Genomic DNA, 20322 nt, shown 5'->3' on the forward strand with positions numbered 1-20322 from the left:
GTTTATCTCTCTTTCTCCCGGGGCCCCGGTAACGCGAGAAGGCGCGAATTTATTTCCCCCCGATGAATTATCGCCATTACATCGAAGGACGATAAAGTCGCGCTGGGAGTTTCTTCGCCGGCACCTAAGTGGCAATTTTTTTTTTCGTATAACGAAACGTCTTCGTTCGCGTCGCGATAAATCTGCCCCACTTTAGATAAAAACCAAAGGGTTTTTTTTTTTTTTGCGTCGAGTTACATCCGCTCTTTTCATACCTTCGATATTTTTGCAAGTTTTCCCTATCCCTTCCAACGATTTCTCTCAAAAATCTAAAATACAAGATATTTCAAAAGTATATGTAAATGTACTGAAATAATTAAAACCTCCCCTCTTATCGAATGTCCTTTTTTTTTTGAATCTGAAAAAATTCAGGGAGATAACCAATGACAATACGCATTTACAGTAATTATGTAATCTAGTGTCTCGAAAGCTTCAATACGAAATCCATATTTTTCTGTGTTTTTTTGCGTTTTCAATTTTTCACACCTAGGATTTGGAATCGAAAAATCGGAAAAAATTCTCAAACACGTATCTCGATAACCACAATGCACCAGATTTTTTTCATAATTTTTGTACTCGATTAAATAGGGGAAATAGGCAGAAATTCGTTAATCCGAATTTTCTCAATAACTACCCTTCCAAACAAGATAGAGGGTTAAAATTTGGCACAGAACGTTTTTTCTTGATGCTCTATCGATGGATCCATCGTATGTCACATTTCGTTCAAGGGCACATTTCACCCCCTTATTCGGCTATACCCATTATATTCGAGACTAAAACTTGTAAACAAAAACAGTGTACATTAATGTGTACATTATAAATTAACTTCTGTTGTATATTATATAAAAATTAACAGATTAATAGGTGGTATCTTTGTATTTCCAACTGTTTATTTAGACGAAAATATCCCAGTTGGAAATAAGGTAACGATCGTTTGAAATTGTTAATTGTTCTTTGTTTCAAGTTTCACAATTTGTCACTCACTCGTCATCGAGTCTCATAAATTCACAAGATATTTCAAAAGTGTATGTTTTACTAAAATAATTAAAACCTCTCCTCTTATCGAATGTCCTTTCTTTTTTTGTCAAAATTATATTCGATTCTTACATTTTTCTCGATTAAAACTTGTAAACAAAAACAGTGTACATTAATGTGTACATTATAAATTAACTTCTGTTATATGTTAGATAAAAATTAACAGATTAATAGGTTGAATCTTTGTGTTTCCAGCTGTTTATTTAGACGAAAATACCCCAGTTGGAAATAAGGTAACGATCGTTTGAAATTGTTAATTGTTCTTTGTTTCAAGTTTCACAATTTGTCACTCACTCGTCATCGAGTCTCATAAATTCACAAGATATTTCAAAAGTGTATGTTTTACTAAAATAATTAAAACCTCTCCTCTTATCGAATGTCCTTTCTTTTTTTGTCAAAATTATATTCGATTCTTACATTTTTCTCGATTAAAACTTGTAAACAAAAACAGTGTACATTAATGTGTACATTATAAATTAACTTCTGTTATATGTTAGATAAAAATTAACAGATTAATAGGTTGAATCTTTGTGTTTCCAGCTGTTTATTTAGACGAAAATACCCCAGTTGGAAATAAGGTAACGATCGTTAGAAATTGTTAATTGTTCTTTGTTTCAAGTTTCACAATTAGTCACTCACTCGTCATCGAGTCTCATAAATTCACAAGATATTTCAAAAGTGTATGTAAATTTACTAAAATAATTAAAACCTCCCCTCTTATCGAATGTCCTTTCTTTTTTTGTCAAAATTATATTCGATTCTTATATTTTTCTCGATTAAAACTTGTAAACAAAAACAATGTACATTAATGTGTACATTATAAATTAACTTCTGTTATATGTTAGATAAAAATTAACAGATTAATAGGTGGTATCTTTGTATTTCCAACTGTTTATTTAGACGAAAGTATCCCAGTTGGAAATAAGGTAACGATCGTTAGAAATTGTTAATTGTTCTTTGTTTCAAGTTTCACAATTAGTCACTCACTCGTCATCGAGTCTCATAAATTCACAAGATATTTCAAAAGTGTATGTAAATTTACTAAAATAATTAAAACCTCCCCTCTTATCGAATGTCCTTTCTTTTTTTGTCAAAATTATATTCGATTCTTACATTTTTCTCGATTAAAACTTGTAAACAAAAACAGTGTACATTAATGTGTACATTATAAATTAACTTCTGTTATATGTTAGATAAAAATTAACAGATTAATAGATCGTATCTTTGTATTTCCAACTGTTTATTCGTGTCAAGTTTCATAATTCTAATAAATTCACAAGATATTCGTAAAATAACTCTATTTTTTTTTTTTTATGAACAAATTTAATTAAAATTAAATAGTATAGGTTTGAAAAATTACATTAAATCGTACGCGAAGGGGTTCACGGACTACGAAACAAAATATCTTTGTTTCTTCGCGTTTAGCGATCGTTTCGAAACTTATTGCACGGTATTTCACATAACGCACGAAGAGGAATGTATTTCCAGGAGAATGGTTATCCAGCACGTAATGCACGAATGGTTAGAAATTATTTGACTACCGTGTTTGAAGATCATTGGTTTGGGCGCATATCGAACCGTGCGTCCATTTCGTTCACCGGATGAATCTCCATTAGATTTTCATTTATGGGGGCATCTACAACTCATTGTTTACGAAATACTACGCCGACACTGTCCAAGAACTTCGGTATCGAACGATACGGTGCGTTCGGAGCCGTTTATTTCCTTGCGTAATCTGGACACACTTTTATGCATTTTTGTGCATCGATGCATCTAGGAAATGTAACTCTATCTTTTCTTAAAATGGAAATTCATTTTTACTGCGCTATTCAAAAGGTTTTACAAAAACAATGAACATTGAAGATCGTCTAGAACTGCTTCTTTTTCAATTTTGTTTATAGGATATTTTATTTAAACACCCTTTATTTTTTAACGATTCTATGTAAAAAATATTGCATTATAGATATGATTTTTCCCCCAGTTGTGTGAAACATCGAATGCAAAAAATTCAAAAAATTTAAGCACCAAGAAATGGAAAATAGTTGCAACAAGTTTAGAAAATTTCGTCGATTTTGGTGTCGAAAGTCAGAGTTAGAAATTTTACCATCAAAAGTTGTGCAATTATTAAAATTCCACTGCAAACAATTCTATGCCATTTACGAGGCTCGATCGACCAACAGTGTTAAAGAAGTTCGAAACACTTCGCCACGGGAAAATATAAATTAACGACATCAGTTTAAAAAATTAATGGAGGATCATTTCTAGAGAAATTTCGAAGGAATCACGCGAAAGAAACAAATCACTGTATTCTACAGTTTCTACAGAATTTGGCAAATTCGCGATAATTTCGACACCTTTGCCACGTTTTTAAGATAAAAATTTCTAATAAAATTGTACGATCGTACTCACCGATTACGCTCGATCTTCTCACATTGGAACTTCTTGAATCGGTGACGTTCAAACAATCCTTTCTTCATCACGAGAACGAAGCGACGAACTCTGTCGAAAGTATCAACGTCCTTTCCATGGGTCTCATCTTGAAATCGCGCGACACCGTCGTGAAAAAGAATCTTCCCCCATCGTCGATTGTCACAAACTTTCCAAAGACACGAGAAGCACGTGGCGGAGCCACGACGCGCACTGACTGCTTCGTACAGGACAGCTGACGAAGGATGGTAACTCCCCATTTGCCACCCCACGCTTTCCCTCTTTCATTCGCCTACTTACTCTGCCTCTCTTCTTCGCGCTTTCTGATCCTCCCCTACCCCTTATCATCGCCCCCCACCACTTTTCGGAAAGTTGGCCCGCAGTTCCTCCCGAAACTCTTACCACGACTGATATCAATTTTTTTCCTTTCGTTTTTTATTCCTTCCAGGGGATGGTATTCGGTCCTCGAACCGCGAGGTTTACCCTTCCGGTTAGAGAACTTAATCGTCTCGATACCAAATTAAATTCTTCCGGTGGAATAGTATTCCAAATACGTGGAATTGTTCTTCCCAATTTTGCAAGCTGTTCCACGGTATAACAGTATATGTATAACAGTAAATACTGTAAATACTGTATAACAGTAAATGTTCCACAAATACAATAATAGGAAAAATTAAATAGGAAACCTCGGAGTACGGAATAATAAAATTCAATTTCCATCTTTTCTAACGAGGACAAAATGTAACGACACCATTGTTGTTTTTGATAAAAATATTATTTTGTTCAAGTAATTATCATCGATTATATTACCGCTAAAGTCTTCGTTAATTTTTATTTTACGCCATTCGCCCTCGTAACGTTCTCTGCGTTTCAACTTTTACGACGTTTTTGATCTTTTTATCGTCTGTTGCGATTACCATTGTATCAATCCCGCGTGTTGGATTTTTAATATCTTGAATTTTCTCGAAAGAAGAGAAAATGGACTTGCACCACTTTCAAAATAAACGGTCCATTTGTTAGCCGCTCGTTTGAATCGCGTCGCATTTCTACAAATTGAATTAACAATAAGTTTGATGGTCAATTGAATTTTTTTTAAGGGGGGAAACCACTGTGACGGATTGAAAGATTTGAAATTTTTTTTGACTCTTTTCGATGCTTGAGGGTTCTTTAGAATGACTAAAATATTACAGTAAACAGTAAAATAAAAACAAATAAGTACCGTAACAGTGAAGTTACAAAAGATTTACTGGATGTAGCATTATGGCTATAATAATTAACGTTTTTAATCTTTTTATCCTCTGTTGCGTTTACCATTGTATCAATCCCGCGTGTTAGACTTTTTCTTTTTTGTTATTATTATTTCCAGTCCGTTCAAAAGACACTTGTTCCGCCCAAGTACCGGAGGCCTCTCTCCCAAAGACAAAGGTGGCTTTCCAACAATACTTTGCGCCAGCTTACAAAGCAAAAAACAACTCAAGAGCGGTAACGGAACAATGTCCCAAAGTTCATTTCAGCTGAAGGCTGACCTTCCGCTAGCCCAAATTTCGCCTGCTTGCTTCGGAATTATAGTCCGTGCTGATGAACGCGACCTGCAACGATCCTTATTGTTAAGATCATAAAACTATAGCTCCTCCAAAGAATGCTCTGACCAAACTATGTTCCCCATAATACTATTATTATTCTCTGTTTATTACGAGAGTGAGCAAATAAACTCTGATCAATTAATAACTATAGTAGCGATCCTATTGTGTCTATTTTCAACGAAAAACTAAGTGATAAACTAACTAACTAACTGCAAACTAACTAATTAACTGACAAACTAAATAATTAATTGACAAGCTAACTAATTTACTGCAATCTAACTAACTAACTGACAAACTAACTAATTAACTAATATTCTATCTAAATAACTAACTAACTAACTAACTGACAAACTAACTAATTAACTAATATTCTATCTAAATAACTAACTAACAAACGAACTAACTGATTTACTGCAATCTAACTAACTAACTGACAAACTAACTAATTAACTAATATTCTATCTAAATAACTAACTAACTAACTAACTGACAAACTAACTGCAAACTAACTAACTAACTAACTAACTAGCTATCTAACAGCGTAACTAATTAACCACAAACTATCTAACTAACTCACATACGAACTATCTAACTGTACATTAAGAAACTAACTGACAAAATAATTAACTAACTGCAAACAAACCAAGTATCTGACAAACTAACTAACTAACTGGCAAACTAACTAATTTACTGCAAACTAACTAATGTAAGCAACCTTTAGGTTTGTAATGAATGAATGCGGTTATATTATGTGAGAGTTTCGATCGAAGGCATTGCCGACTATGTGTGTGTGTTTCGCGTGAAGTATGTATTAGAAGTTGTTCATTTTATTAGTTAATCGTTTGTTAATAATAATTTAGTTAGTTACGTTCGAGCCAGCTTTCGGTACAAAACATTGAATTTAGATATTAAAGGGAAAATATCTTACACTAACTAACTGACAAACTAACTAATTTACTGCAAACCATCTGACTAACTAAGAAACTAACTAACTAACTGCAAACTAACTCCGAGATTATGGTATCGAAATATAGCCAGTCCAAAGAATGTCCTGACTAAGCTATGTTTCGCATAATACCATTATTATTCTCTGTTTATTACGAGAGTGAGCAAATAAACTCTGATCAATCAAAAACGATAGTAGCGATCCTATTGTTTATTTTCAACGAAAAACGTCCGAGATTATGGTACCGAAACTTTGCTAGAAACTCTGCTCAGTTGTTTTATTTTATTCGATCCGAAAAAAGGGGCGAAAAAAGTTGTGCACCGCTGCATTAGACCTTTTAATCGGACATCGAATGGCCCACGGCTAAAGAAAAACTACTTTCCGCCATTAATTCGGCACTGAATGCTTCTTTCTCCCTGCAATGGCCGCCATTCGTGCTCTGCAAACTTAAATTTCGTTTATATGTTCCTTGGAAGATTGCTACAATTCGTTCAACGAGAATAATAAAGACGAAGCGAAGAAAAAGTGGAATGAGAAAACGTTATTAACAGTAGATTTACGGGCATTGATCGCATATATATTTATTGAAACCTTTCATGTTGACAATTACCTTAAAATACGATTTTTTTTTAATTAGAATATGTATTCTTGCCATTGCATCGATCAAATACAACATAAGTTGTTAAAAAATAATATTTACGCGTTCTGCAATTTTAAATATGGAATCAGACATCCGTCAAATTGACGACTTCCGTAAATCTAGTGTTAAGTTGTAATAAATCGTAAAATGTGTTTTCGTTTTCATCGTTTCGAGATTCGTCTCTCGCCAGTCGTTCGAATTTCTGGCGTTAAATCAATTTAATTTTCAGAGTTTTGGATTTATGAACGAAATGTGAGGAGGCAAACGAGTGAATTTTATATTTAAAAAACGCGTACGCCTCGTGTGAGCGCGATGGCGCCGCGCGTGTCGAGTAATCGAAGTCGGTACAGGTTGAATTCAGTCCAGGGGGTTCGAGATTTCGCGGTGAGAGATCCATTGTTGACAGTGCATTAGCAGTCTACTGCGGTGCTCCATTCAACTCTCGAGTTTTCTCGATACCCACTCGACAATGGGATTATCGGTACCAGGCCTTGAACGGAAGTTATTAGAATCCGACAAATCTTGTCGGAAGCGAGAACGCCGCGCGAAAGATTTTTAAACGAAAAAAGAAAGGAATAAAAGCAATTTCTAAATTTGGACGAAACGCCGTTTATCTGGTGCAAATAAAGGCAATTTTCGAGAAACTTTTCTAATAAATGTTTAATGTTTTTTGAAAGTACATTCCTTATTCTTAGTTTCTTAGTTTGTTAGTTTGTTAGTTTCTTAGTTTGTTAGTTTCTTAGTTTCTTAATTTGTTGGTTTGTTGGTTTGTTGGTTTGTTGGTTTGTTGGTTTGTTGGTTTGTTGGTTTGTTAGTTTGTTAGTTTGTTAGTTTGTTAGTTTCTTAGTTTGTTAGTTTGTTAGTTTGTTAGTTTCTTAGTTTCTTAGTTTCTTAGTTTCTTAGATTGTTAGTTTGTTAGTTTGTTAGTTTGTTAGATTCTTTGTCTCTTAGTTTATTAGTTTATTAGTTTCTTAGTTTCTTAGATTGTTAGTTTGTTAGTTTGTTAGTTTGATAGTTCGTTAGCTTGTTAGTTTGTTAGATTCTTTGTCTCTTAGTTTATTAGTTTATTAGTTTCTTAGTTTCTTAGATTGTTAGTTTGTTAGTTTGTTAGTTTGATAGTTCGTTAGCTTGTTAGTTTGTTAGATTCTTTGTCTCTTAGTTTATTAGTTTATTAGTTTCTTAGTTTCTTAGATTGTTAGTTTCTTAGTTTCTTAGTTTGATAGTTCGTTAGCTTGTTAGTTTGTTAGATTCTTTGTCTCTTAGTTTATTAGTTTATTAGTTTCTTAGTTTCTTAGTTTCTTAGTTTAAGTACATTCCTTAGACTACTTCTTGGAGAAATTTCGTATAAAAATATTCATTATTATAGCCATGATGGAGATCAGCTTGAAAAATTTGATGGAAACTGGCGGATAACAAACATGGCGGCCACTACGATCGTAAGTTCTGTCGTTCCTTTATTGAAACACGCTATACTTGTGCTCGTTACTTTGTCCATTAAATTGAATTTGCGTTCGAATATCTTTCTTTGTCATTTGATACGCTGGAATATTAGGCAAATATTTTTGCAGTGCTCGTAGACACTAATTTACCAATTGCCTTCGATCATACTATCGAACGAAACCTCGTTGTGGTCTTTGCTACAAAGGAAGGGCTATAGAAGAGAACGCTCGACGACGATATTTAACAATTTAATTAAAAGTGTGCAAAGGTGAACGTGACAAAAGAATCCTTATGAAAAGGGTTATTAAGACGGGGGAAAAAGGATATCAGCGATTTTAGCGGACGATAACCACGCCATCGATGAACTGTCGTGGCGTCGAGCTTCCTCTTATTCCGACAATTAGCTTTTAATACTCTTGGCGTTTAAAAATTCACTCTGAAAACTTTCACCCGTGCTCACACTTAATTATTTCCGTAAAAATGGTTCCAGGCGTTAAAAATTCAGGTATCTTTGAAATTTTTATGACAAATTAACAGAGTTATGAGAACCAAACGACGCAAAGGGCAACAGAAATGCACGATCCACCTAATCCCCTCCACTTCGTTAGTTTATTGGTTATTATTGGGTAAGTAAATCACGAACGAAGCCTCTAAACAAGCCAAGAACCTAAACAGTGGAGGGAGAGCAGAGCGTGCTGTGACGATTCCCTTTGTCTTTTCCATCGAATTCGTTTTCTGACAGTCTGTCTGTTTTAACCGCGTTTAAAATCAGTCGAGACGAGAACGAACGAGGCTGAGGTGAGCACAATTTTTTTTAGAACTCGAGATAGCTGCTATTTACGTTATTTCCCCCTCCCCGCAGCGAAATATCGGCGAAATCACGAGGAATTGGTAATTTAAACCGGAAATCGATTTCGCGTCTTGCTTTTTGTCGTATTTCGCGATCGTTCCGCGAAGAAATACGGGCTCCAGCTAGTTTACGTCTTCTTTTCGTTCATCGCGAGTTAACGGCGGATTCGGGAATCGCGAAAAGTAATTTCGAATTTCGTCGCGTCGCGCGAAACTTCGTCCAACGTACAATTTCGATCCTCGTGGCGGTATTTGATCGTCGCCGGTTTCCTCTTCTTTTTTTCTGCGGGATCGAATGATTTTTTTTTTTCAATTTTCCTCGCAATGCTCAAAGGGGAACGCGCGATTCGTGCGACATCGAACGAGCGAAATGTACGAGGGCTATGCTTTCCCTCGATTCCATTCCCTCGCGACGTTTAGAAAATAACAAATTGCTTAGCCAACGCATTATCGAAAATGCTTCTCGATAAGCATGACGAAAGATTTATGATATATTTATGGAAAGACCAGATTTGCAAGAAAGTTTCCAAACACACGCGATTTTATCAATAATAATCATAAATCTTTAGAGAAATTTCAAATATAAGAGTGATTATGTTCGAAAGAGGATAAAAATTATCTAATTTGAAATTCTTCTATTGCAACGCTGAGAAACTAGTTCTGAAATACAAGAAATTTCAAATATAAGAGTGATTATGTTCGAAAGAGGATAAAAAGTATCTAATTTGAAATTCTTCTATTGCAACTATGTGAAATTAGTACCGAAATACTAGAAATTTCAAATATAAGAGTGATTGTGTTCAAAAAGAGGATAAAAAGTATCCAATTTAAAAGTCTTCGATTTCAACGCTGTGAACCTTAAAAAAACTAGTTTATTTAGATCGTATATGTTTATTTGTAATTTTAATATGATACAAATTACTTACTGTAAAGTCTCTTTGGAATATCAACGTAATGTTTGTTGTTTGAAAAAGCGCGTCGTAAATATTAGCTTCTGACGAGTGTGAAAAAAAGGTTGGCAACCACTGCTCTAAACAATAGCGCAATCGATATCCATTGTGCAATGCAGAAATGTGTATCGGAATATTCACAGCATATTGTAATCAGAACTGAAAAATCGCGGGCCAAATAAAAGAGTGTCATTAAGATAATAGAACGCTATACACAAATAATTTTCATTAAACTTCTTGTGCTGATAATATTCTATTAATGGGAGGATTCTCGTCTAACGACTTTAAAAGTATATTTATAAATTTAGTTTCCAAAAACTATCGTCAATTTGGACTGAATCTTTTCGAAGGATATAAGAGTCTTTAAATTACAGAAAATAATTGAATTCTTTTCATTATTCATTGTTTACACTCGTTGGATTGGCAAAAAGAAAACAATTTTCTTGAAGGTAATTTACGTTAGAATCGAACCTGGTTTTTTCCAGTAAAAAAAACTATCATTTTTAGAAATTTAAAAAATACGAGGATTTATAGTCCTTATATAATCTAAAAGTAATAAAATTTCAATTTTTATTCTACTAAAATTTAATATTAACACCATTTGCTCGTTTCAATAATTATAATTTGATGATCTCGAAGAAAACTTACAGAAAATAATTGAATTCTTTTCATTATTTATTGTTTACACTCGTTGGATTGCAAAAAGAAAACAATTTTCTTGAAGGTAGTCCATATTGGTATCGAACCTGTTTTTTTCAGGTAAAAATCCACCATTTTTAGAAATTAACAAATACAAGTATCTATATAGTCTGACACCCCATTTACTGGTTTCAATAATTATAATTTGATGATTTCGAAGAAAACTTACAGAAAATAATTTAATTCTTTTCATTATTTATTGTTTACACTCGTTGGATTGCAAAAAGAAAACAATTTTCTTGAAGGTAGTCCATATTGCTATCGAACCTGTTTTTTTCAGGTAAAAAATCCACCATTTTTAGAAATCAACAAATTCTATGATTTATATAGTCTGACACACCAATTTGCTCCGTTTCAATAATAATAATTTGATGATCTCGAAGAAAACTTACGAAATATCTGGGACGTTCAATTAGTTCTTAGAAAATTGCCGCGTGCAAGAAGATCGCGAACTTCGAACTTCGAACCGAATTCATCGAATTCTTATTCCATCTAACCTGCATTGGCTTACACTTTGGTAAACTTGCAGCAACTTGTTAATAATATTAAAGTTATACCTAGGTCGAGACCCCTAGATACCTTAATTGCTTCCAACCCAGGTCAATTTTCGAAATGTTTGCTCCTCTGTCTCGAAAAGCTGCCAAACTTTTCGCCAAGAAGATCAGAACGTTCCTCTTCGTACAAATTATTATTTAACAAACTACTTACGCATTCTACTATTCGATTAATAACGATACGATTTGTCTTGGAATTTCTTCTTACATTTTAAATAAAGCTTCAATACCAGAAATTCTGTTTTTCAATTTTGATTTTAATTTCACCGGGGAAGGGTTCCTCCATCCCGTTAAAGAGACGAGATTAAAAATATCAGTGTTGGGAAAAAGAAGAGACAGTTCGATCGGAAGCTGACTTCGTCGTGGAGGATACAATGACGGAAAAAAATGATGAAAATCAAGGGTACGTTTTTAAATAAATTTGCTTCAATACCAGAAATTCTGTTTTCAATTTTAATTTTAATTTGAAACGGTTCCTCCATCCCATTAAAGAGACGAGATTAAAAATATCAGTGTTGTGAAAAAGAAGAGATAGTTCGATCGGAAGCTGACTTCGTCGTGGAGGATACAATGACGGAAAAAAATGATGAAAATCAAGGGCACGTTTTTAAATTGCTTCAATACCAGAAATTCTGTTTTCAATTTTGATTTTAATTTGAAACGGTTCCTCCATCCCATTAAAGAGACGAGATTAAAAATATCAGTGTTGTGAAAAAGAAGAGATAGTTCGATCGGAAGCTGACTTCGTCGTGGAGGATACAATGACGGAAAAAAATGATGAAAATCAAGGGCACGTTTTTAAATTGCTTCAATACCAGAAATTCTGTTTTCAATTTTGATTTTAATTTGAAACGGTTCCTCCATCGCGTTAAAGAGACGAGATTAAAAATATCAGTGTTGTGAAAAAGAAGAGATAGTTCGATCGGAAGCTGACTTCGTCGTGGAGGATACAATGACGGAAAAAAATGATGAAAATCAAGGGCACGTTTTTAAATTGCTTCAATACCAGAAATTCTGTTTTCAATTTTGATTTTAATTTGAAACGGTTCCTCCATCGCGTTAAAGAGACGAGATTAAAAATATCAGTGTTGGAAAAAAGAAGAGACAGTTCGATCGGAAGCTGACTTCGTCGTGGAGGATACAATGGCGGGAAAAAATGATGAAAATCAAGGGTATATCCGCGATGTGGATGCCTGGGGGGGTGGCTTTGCGACGCATCGAGGCGACGTTTTCGATTGACACGCGTGTTCGGCGGCCATCGGGGATCGAATCAGTCGCGTAGAGCCGAGGGACCGCGATAAAAGATGTACGATGAAAAACAAGGATGAGAAGGGGAACAGCGAGTTAAACGGAGAAACTCCGCCATGAAGTGTACTCGAAGATGGCATCGTCAGCAATATTCAGGATCTTCTTTGTCCTATACCCCCACCTATCCATCATTCTCTCTTGCTCCCTCTACACTTTGACTTCGACCTCCAACTCAGTCACCCTCTTTCGCCTTACATCCCCGATAACCTATATTCGCCGCTGCAGCGCCGGAACTTGAAGGAAAGAATTTCTCTCTTAACCCGCATAAAGTAACTCGCCAGTCGTTGATTTCCGTCAGCGGTGGAATGAACTCGGAAATTTCATCAGAACCCTACAGAGTGGCTCGCCAAAGTATTCCGAACGCTTACATATGCAAACTTCAATGGCCGACATAACGTACATTAAAACAATTTTAAAAGATAATCCTTTTTGGGATAAAGTCATCTTATTAAAATTATGTGTGGAGTAAACCAAATACAGAATTGGAAATTCGACATTTACATAAAACAATGAAACACGGAGGTGGATCGATCATGGTACGGGGGTGTATGGCTGCCAGTGGCATTGGAAATTTAATATTTATTGACGGAATACTTGATAAATATAAGTATTTAAAGTAAAGTTAAAGTTTAGACGTAAATCCGATTGAAAATTTATGAAATCGGAAAAAGATTAAATAAATTTCAAACAACATCGAAGCAAACACTGAAAAATGAAATTATAAAAATATGGAACTCCATTGAGTGTAGTTTTACAAAATCGTTGGTTTATAGTATGGAACGTCGGCTAAGAGACATTATAACTGCTAAAGTTGGTCCAACAAAATATTAATATTAAATAATTTAATAATACATGTAGCGTTCGAATACTTTTGTGAGTCGCTTACCATGTCTGTTTCTAATAAATGTATCATAACTTCTCTTTACGTTGTTGAATCCTTTTCAAATTTTACTGACATAATCCTAAGACTTCCATCTTCCTATTGACATCTGCTTGTTTCAGCAAATTGCTTTAATATACATTATTTCGGCCATTCAAGTCTGCATATGTAAGCGTTCGAATACTTTTGTGAGTCGCTTACCATGAGTGTTTCTAATAAATGTATCATAACTTCTCTTTACGTTGTTGAATCCTTTTAAAATTTTACTGACATAATCTTGAGACTTCCATCTTCCTATTGACATCTACTTGTTTCAGCAAATTGCTTTAATATACATTATTTCGGCCATTCAGGTTTGCATATGTAAGCGTTCGAATACTTTTGCGAGTCGCTTACCATGAGTGTTTCTAATAAATGTATCATAACTTCTCTTCACGTTGTTGAATCCTTTTCAAATTTTACTGACATAATCCTAAGGCTTCAATCTTCCTATTGACATCTGCTTGTTTCAGCAAATTGCTTTAATATACATTATTTCGGCCATTCAAGTCTGCATATGTAAGCGTTCGAATACTTTTGTGAGTCGCTTACCATGCCTGTTTCTAATAAATGTATCATAACTTCTCTTTACGTTGTTGAATCCTTTTCAAATTTTACTGACATAATCCTAAGGCTTCAATCTTCCTATTGACATCTGCTTGTTTCAGCAAATTGCTTTAATATACATTATTTCGGCCATTCAAGTTTGCATATGGAAGCGTTCGAATACTTTTGCGAGTCGCTTACCATGAGTGTTTCTAATAAATGTATCATAACTTCTCTTTACGTTGTTGAATCCTTTTCAAATTTCACTGACATAATCCTGAGACTTCCATCTTCCTATTGACATCTGCTTGTTTCAGCAAATTGCTTTGATATACATTATTTCGGCCATTCAAGTTTGCATATGTAAGCGTTCGAATACTTTTGTGAGTCGCTTACCATGCCTGTTTCTAATAAATGTATCATAACTTCTCTTTACGTTGTTGAATCCTTTTAAAATTTTACTGACATAATCCTGAGACTTCCATCTTCCTATTGACATCTACTTGTTTCAGCAAATTGCTTTAATATACATTATTTCGGCCATTCAGGTTTGCATATGTAAGCGTTCGAATACTTTTGCGAGTCGCTTACCATGAGTGTTTCTAATAAATGTATCATAACTTCTCTTCACGTTGTTGAATCCTTTTCAAATTTTACTGACATAATCCTAAGACTTCCATCTTCCTATTGACATCTGCTTGTTTCAGCAAATTGCTTTAATATACATTATTTCGGCCATTCAAGTTTGCCCAATCATGTAACGTAACCTGTAACCGAATGAAATTCTCAGTTTTGTTGATCGAGACGCTGATCGACGGGAATCCCCAATAGTAAATCATGATCGTTTCCTATTCTCGTTCGATATCGATTTAAAAACAAAGTCAGTTATTTAGTTAGACTGTCAGTTAGTTAGTTTGTATGTCAGTTAGTTAGTTAGTATACAGGTAGTTAGTTAGTTAGATTTTCTGTTAGTTAGTTAGTTTGTCAGTTAGTTAGTTAGTCTGCAGCAAACTAGTTAGTTTGTCAGTTAGTTAGTTAGATTGACAGTTAGTTAGTTAGTTTGTCAGTTAGTTGGTTAGTTTGCAGATAGTCAGTTAGTTTGTCAGTTAGTTAGTTCGTTTGACAGTTAGTTATATGGAAATACTCGAGGAGCCGAATCTGCTCGCTGAAAGAAGCCAATTTTGTGTAAAAATCGTTTTGGAAACTAAAATTACAATTTCGCAGAATATAAATAAAAGGATTATAATATATACAAATTTTAATTTATATATAAATTTGAATTATACTGATTTCAAATCTGCTTATAGCACTCGTTACTTTCATTTGCTACTCAAATATATTATTGAAACGATTCGACGAAAAGTGACCCGGAAAGAACGACACGAATCGAACCACGGAATTTATCTGGAAAAAGAAAACGTATTCTACGATAATCGATAAGAAAGTTCGACGAGGTACTCGTAACTAAAGATGAAGCTGGTTTATTATAATTTGTCAACAGAGCGCCCTTGGGAATCGAAAGTTTTCGTACGTAATCTCGTAATAATTGGAGCGAAAAATCTATCGACTCGACGCTAATTAATAATATAGTTCGATTTAAACTAACCCATAGTTATAGGTAACTTAAAAAACTTGAATAACGTAATAATTGTTAAAGTGTTTATTTAGAATCTAATTTCAAAATTGTATCTCTTGTATCGACGCGTATAAAATATTCTCTACGAAATAAAAATCGATGGAACGTCGCGAAATTATTATTCTCCGTGTTTGATGAGCCAACCATTTTAGAGAATAATCTAAACACACGGTTTTCAGGCCCGCGCACGCTCCCCGTGTTTAACGACAGTTGTTCGAGCAATTAACACGTATCAACACAATCAACGCGCTCGAAAACTTGTGTTCCCAAAATGTTTGGAAGTCTGATATTCGGGCAGAAGCTTTGTTTACACGGTAAACAAATTCATTTGATGAATGTGCAGAAGCGACGTTAAATCAAAATACGTTGCTCTTCGTGTTTCCAAGGGCCCCCAAAATTACGACGGAACTTAAACCGAACCGGAAACGCCAACAATTTTATTCGAACGATTACAATTCTTTATTCGATGTTTATTCGATCGAACGATCAAGTTTACATTTTTATAATAATAAATGTGGATGCAATCGTTGTGAGAAGAATAGTATCTTGGCCTAGAGTCGATACTTAAATAACAATGCAAAGAAAACCAGAAAAAAAAAACATATTTTTAAAGAAGCAAACAATGAATTTTCGTAATTTTACGAATGATAAGGGAAAATACAAGGTATACGCTAAAGAGGAACTATCGTATAAGGTGGGAAATATCTCTGATCGCAATGTTTATGAATTAGAACGTTTCTATCGTTGAGATCTCGTACCAGACGACCACGCAGCCTCGTTCTAGCGAGATCAGTTTTGAAAAGGGAGACGTTTTAGAGCGATTCGTTTCGCGCAACGACGCTCGAAAGATTATTATTTCGAAAGACTGGGCGCGGGAGTTGTATCGAGCCGCGTAAACTATGATTTCGAGGTTTCGCGGCGGACAAGAAAAAGGTATAGCCTAGATACGAAGCCGAGTTTAATTTGCAATATTCCATGTTTGCTTGGCCCGCGATGCTCACGAAAGTCTTCTACTTTCCTGGAGGCTCTCAATCCCGGGTTGCTTCATCATCTGGCGAAATGAATCCTTGAAGGTTTGACACAAAACCATCCATGAAACGGTCTCTGTAAACTGTGCCTCTCTGGTGCTCGTAAATACTACACTCTGTAAATTTCTTTGTTCCCGCGGACGAAGAAACGCCGCCACGAAAAGGGAAAACGATGACGAAAGATGGCAATTATTGAGAAGAACGTAAACTGTCAATTATGGGAATACGGTAGAGTTACGATTATATGGCACTCGACTATCTGGCATGTTCGAATAATATATTTACCGATTATATTTCATAGAAACGAACAACAACTGCATTACTAGACATTAGACAGTTAACGAATGAACCGTAGGAATTTTATATATTTTACTTTTTATTCATCAATTGTATTACTACGTTACTCACGGTTGTGTTCATCAAAAATAAAAACGAATTTTTTAAGAAAAATCGAGGCTAAATTTTCTGGTGAAAAAAAAATTTCAAATGGTTCTGAAAAAATTATTTTCGGTTGCAGGGGTAAATTGCAATCATTTTTGGTCAATGGGCATACCCCCGAAATCCTACGCATTTTCGAGAAAAAAATTCGAGTAGGTACTGAAATTTTTAGATGAAATTAAAATATTTAAAATCGCGCTAAAAAAATTATATTTAGTTACGGGGGTCAATTACAATTATTTTTTATTATTATACATACCCCCGAAATCCTACGCACTTTTGAGAAAAAAATTCGAGAAGGTGTGAAATTTTTCGGCGAAATTGAAAAGTTTCAAATCACTCTGAAAAAATTGTTTTCGATTGCAGGGGTCAATTGCAATCATTTTTGGTGAATACACATACACCCGAAATCCTACCCACTTTCGAGAAAAAAATTCGAGTAGGTACTGAAATTTTTAGATAAAATTGAAATATTTAAAATCACGCTAAAAAAATTATATTTAGTTGCAGGGCTTAATTACAATCATTTTTGGTGATTAGACATACCCCTGAATTTTTACGCATATTCGAGAAAAAAATTCCTTACCGAAAATATAATTCAATGGTTCCCCGAAATTACATTCGAATCTTTGAAATATCATTACTCCTCAACGGATTGGACGATTTTAATGTTCAAAAAGGCAAATTACGCGTATTTTGATGGAGAATACGTGAAAATTCCAAAAATATTCAAAAAGTTGTTCCTTAACCCCGTAAAATAAGGAAAAACCCTCTAAAAGTGATCCAATTTTCAAATAACCATAACTCCTTCAATAGTGGATATAATTCAATGAAACTTTTTTCTGAAGTAGAGCTCGTGGGTACCTACAAAAAAGTATTAGACAACTTTTCTCTAGAGCGTCAAGCAAAATTATTAAAAATCAAAAACGAATTTTCAAGAAAAATCGACAGAGGTAGAGAGTCTAAATTTTTCGGCGAAATTGAAAAGTATCAAATCACTCTGAAAAAATTATTTTCAATTGCAAGGGTCAATTGCAATAATTTTTGGTGAGGAGACATACCCCCGATATCCTACCCAGTTTCTAGAAAAAAATTCGAGAATGTGTGAAATTTTTCGACGGAAAAGAAAAATTTCAAATCGTTTTGGAAAAATTATTTTCGTTTGCAGGGGTCGATTGCAATCATTTTTGGTCAATGGACATATCCCCGAAATCCTACGCATTTTCGAGAAAAAAATCGAGAGGTGAGACATTTTTCGACGGAAAAAAAAAATTTCAAATCGTTTTGGAAAAATTATTTTCGGTTGCAGGGGTCAATTGCAATCATTTTTGGTCATTACACATACCCCCGAAATTCTACGCATTTTCGAGAAAAAAAATTCCTTACCGAAAATATAATGCGTGGCCGGAAACGTCTTTCTAATTTCATTTTCTGTCTCACTTCCTCTTGTGTTTATTTCTGTAACCTGTTGGTAATGTCGCCAGTGAGATACGAAAATGGTAATGGGGGCTCTAAATCCCCAAAAAACACATTAGATGTTATGTCCACTCGTATTCCTCGTCTGTGACACTATATTCCTCGTTTTTATTCACTTCGTACGAAAGCATAGTCCAATTATCCGGTATATTTGATTTCCCGAGAATTGGCCCCCGATTAACCCGAATATAAACGACATTCCAGACCCGGTTTATTCGTGGAAAGTATTTCATGCCGAGAAATTCTTCCAGTTTTTAAATTCTGCGCATTTCCATCTTACGGTTTGTTCCCTTTTCTCGATCGCGTTTATCTCGCAGACGTTCGCCTATCTCTCGACGTACCCTGGATCGTAACTCAAGAACGCAGTCTAGCGACGACGATGATAATTCTGTGACAATTGATCGCGGGGAAGCTTAACAAGGATCCTCGATATCGTTCTTGACATCTTTTGTCTTTTATTCTTGTTTAGGTCACCGCCTAAAATCGACTGGCAGAATGTTCCCAAATGCCTTACAGATCTCTATCGATTCACTGTTACGTTCAAAAATTCTAAACGTTATGTGAAAAACGTCCTCCATTTTTCTTTTGAAGAATATATAAGGATTATTGATAGGTTTTGTGGTCGAATTTAATTCTGAAACGACGGGTAAAATAATTTTCTCATTATTTGTCGCTCGATCGACGTTGTCAAGCTGACTTTTCCGTGGAAAGTGTCCTTTCCAGATGATCCGGAAATTGCAAACTACATGAACGAAGACACGATGTGCAACGTCATTGCAGATAGGACAGAATCCACCCAAGTTCTTCGAGTTGATTCTCGTTCGACAATCTTGACTTTGGCAAAATGCCAGAAAACAACCTGGTTACGCGCACAAGGATGTCGTATAATGATCCTTACAATGCATTTACGGTTATTTTCAATCTCGAGTGTCTATAAATGATTAAATTATGCCCAAGCTTTTCAATAATTCATATTCGTGCCAGTTTAATTTATAAACGTGAGTAACGAGAACGGGATAATACGAAAAAACGGTCGAACAGTTTATTGTTAGCAGCATGCAGGACAATCTGATGCCGATGTCAGAGTCTTTTATCAAATAGAAATATAGGTTTATACGTGTAAATGAGAAAACTTAAATATTTAAAAATTTCCGTGTATAACTTAGCAAGGAGAATTAAATATTTCAATCGATCATCTGGATGGAACATGGAGATTCTAGAGGCCAAAATAAGACGAAAATCAAGAATACAAATTTGTTGATGGAGGCTTTGTTAAAAAGTTATTAACAATTAATATCAAAAATTTTTCAAATCGTTCTGGAAAAATTATTTTCGGTTGCGGGGGTTAATTACAATAATTTTTGGTCATTACACATACTTTCGAAATCCTATCCATTTTCGAGAAAAAAAATCGGGTAGGTGCTGAAATTTTTCGGCGAAAAAAAAATTTTTCAAATCGTTCTAAAAAAATTATTTTCGATCGCGGGAGTCGATTACAATCATATTTGGTCATTACACATACCCCCAAAATCCTACGCACTTTCGAGAAAAAAATTCTTTACCGAAAATCTAATTTGCTGCGTAAATTTTTCGACGAAAAAAAAACATTTCAAATCGTTCTGAAAAAATTATTTTCCGTTGCGGGGATCAATTGCAATCATTTTTGGTGAATACACATATGTCCGAAATCCTACGTAGTTTCGAGGAAAAAAATTCAGAAGGTGCCTAAATTTTACGGCAAAAAAGAAATTTCAAATCATTCTGAAAAAATTATTTTCCGTTGCGGGGGTCAATTACAATAATTTTTGG

At 34.6% G+C, this 20322-nt stretch overlaps 1 protein-coding gene across 1 annotated transcript in view; it reads right to left on the bottom strand.

Moving 5' to 3' along the window:
* Positions 1–3586, bottom strand: part of LOC122404997 (gamma-aminobutyric acid receptor alpha-like) — a 54227-nt gene extending 50641 nt beyond the window's left edge. The window contains exon 1 of the mRNA XM_043409445.1: positions 3484–3586. The gene's annotated coding sequence lies outside the window, so the exon portion shown is untranslated. The remainder of the gene's footprint in view (positions 1–3483) is intronic.
* Between the last annotated feature and the right edge of the window lie 16736 nt (positions 3587–20322).

Source organism: Colletes gigas, unplaced genomic scaffold (assembly GCF_013123115.1).
Source record: "Colletes gigas isolate AHSC1104 unplaced genomic scaffold, ASM1312311v1 Colletes_gigas_Sc00003, whole genome shotgun sequence".
In the NCBI taxonomy this organism is placed as follows: domain Eukaryota; kingdom Metazoa; phylum Arthropoda; class Insecta; order Hymenoptera; family Colletidae; genus Colletes; species Colletes gigas.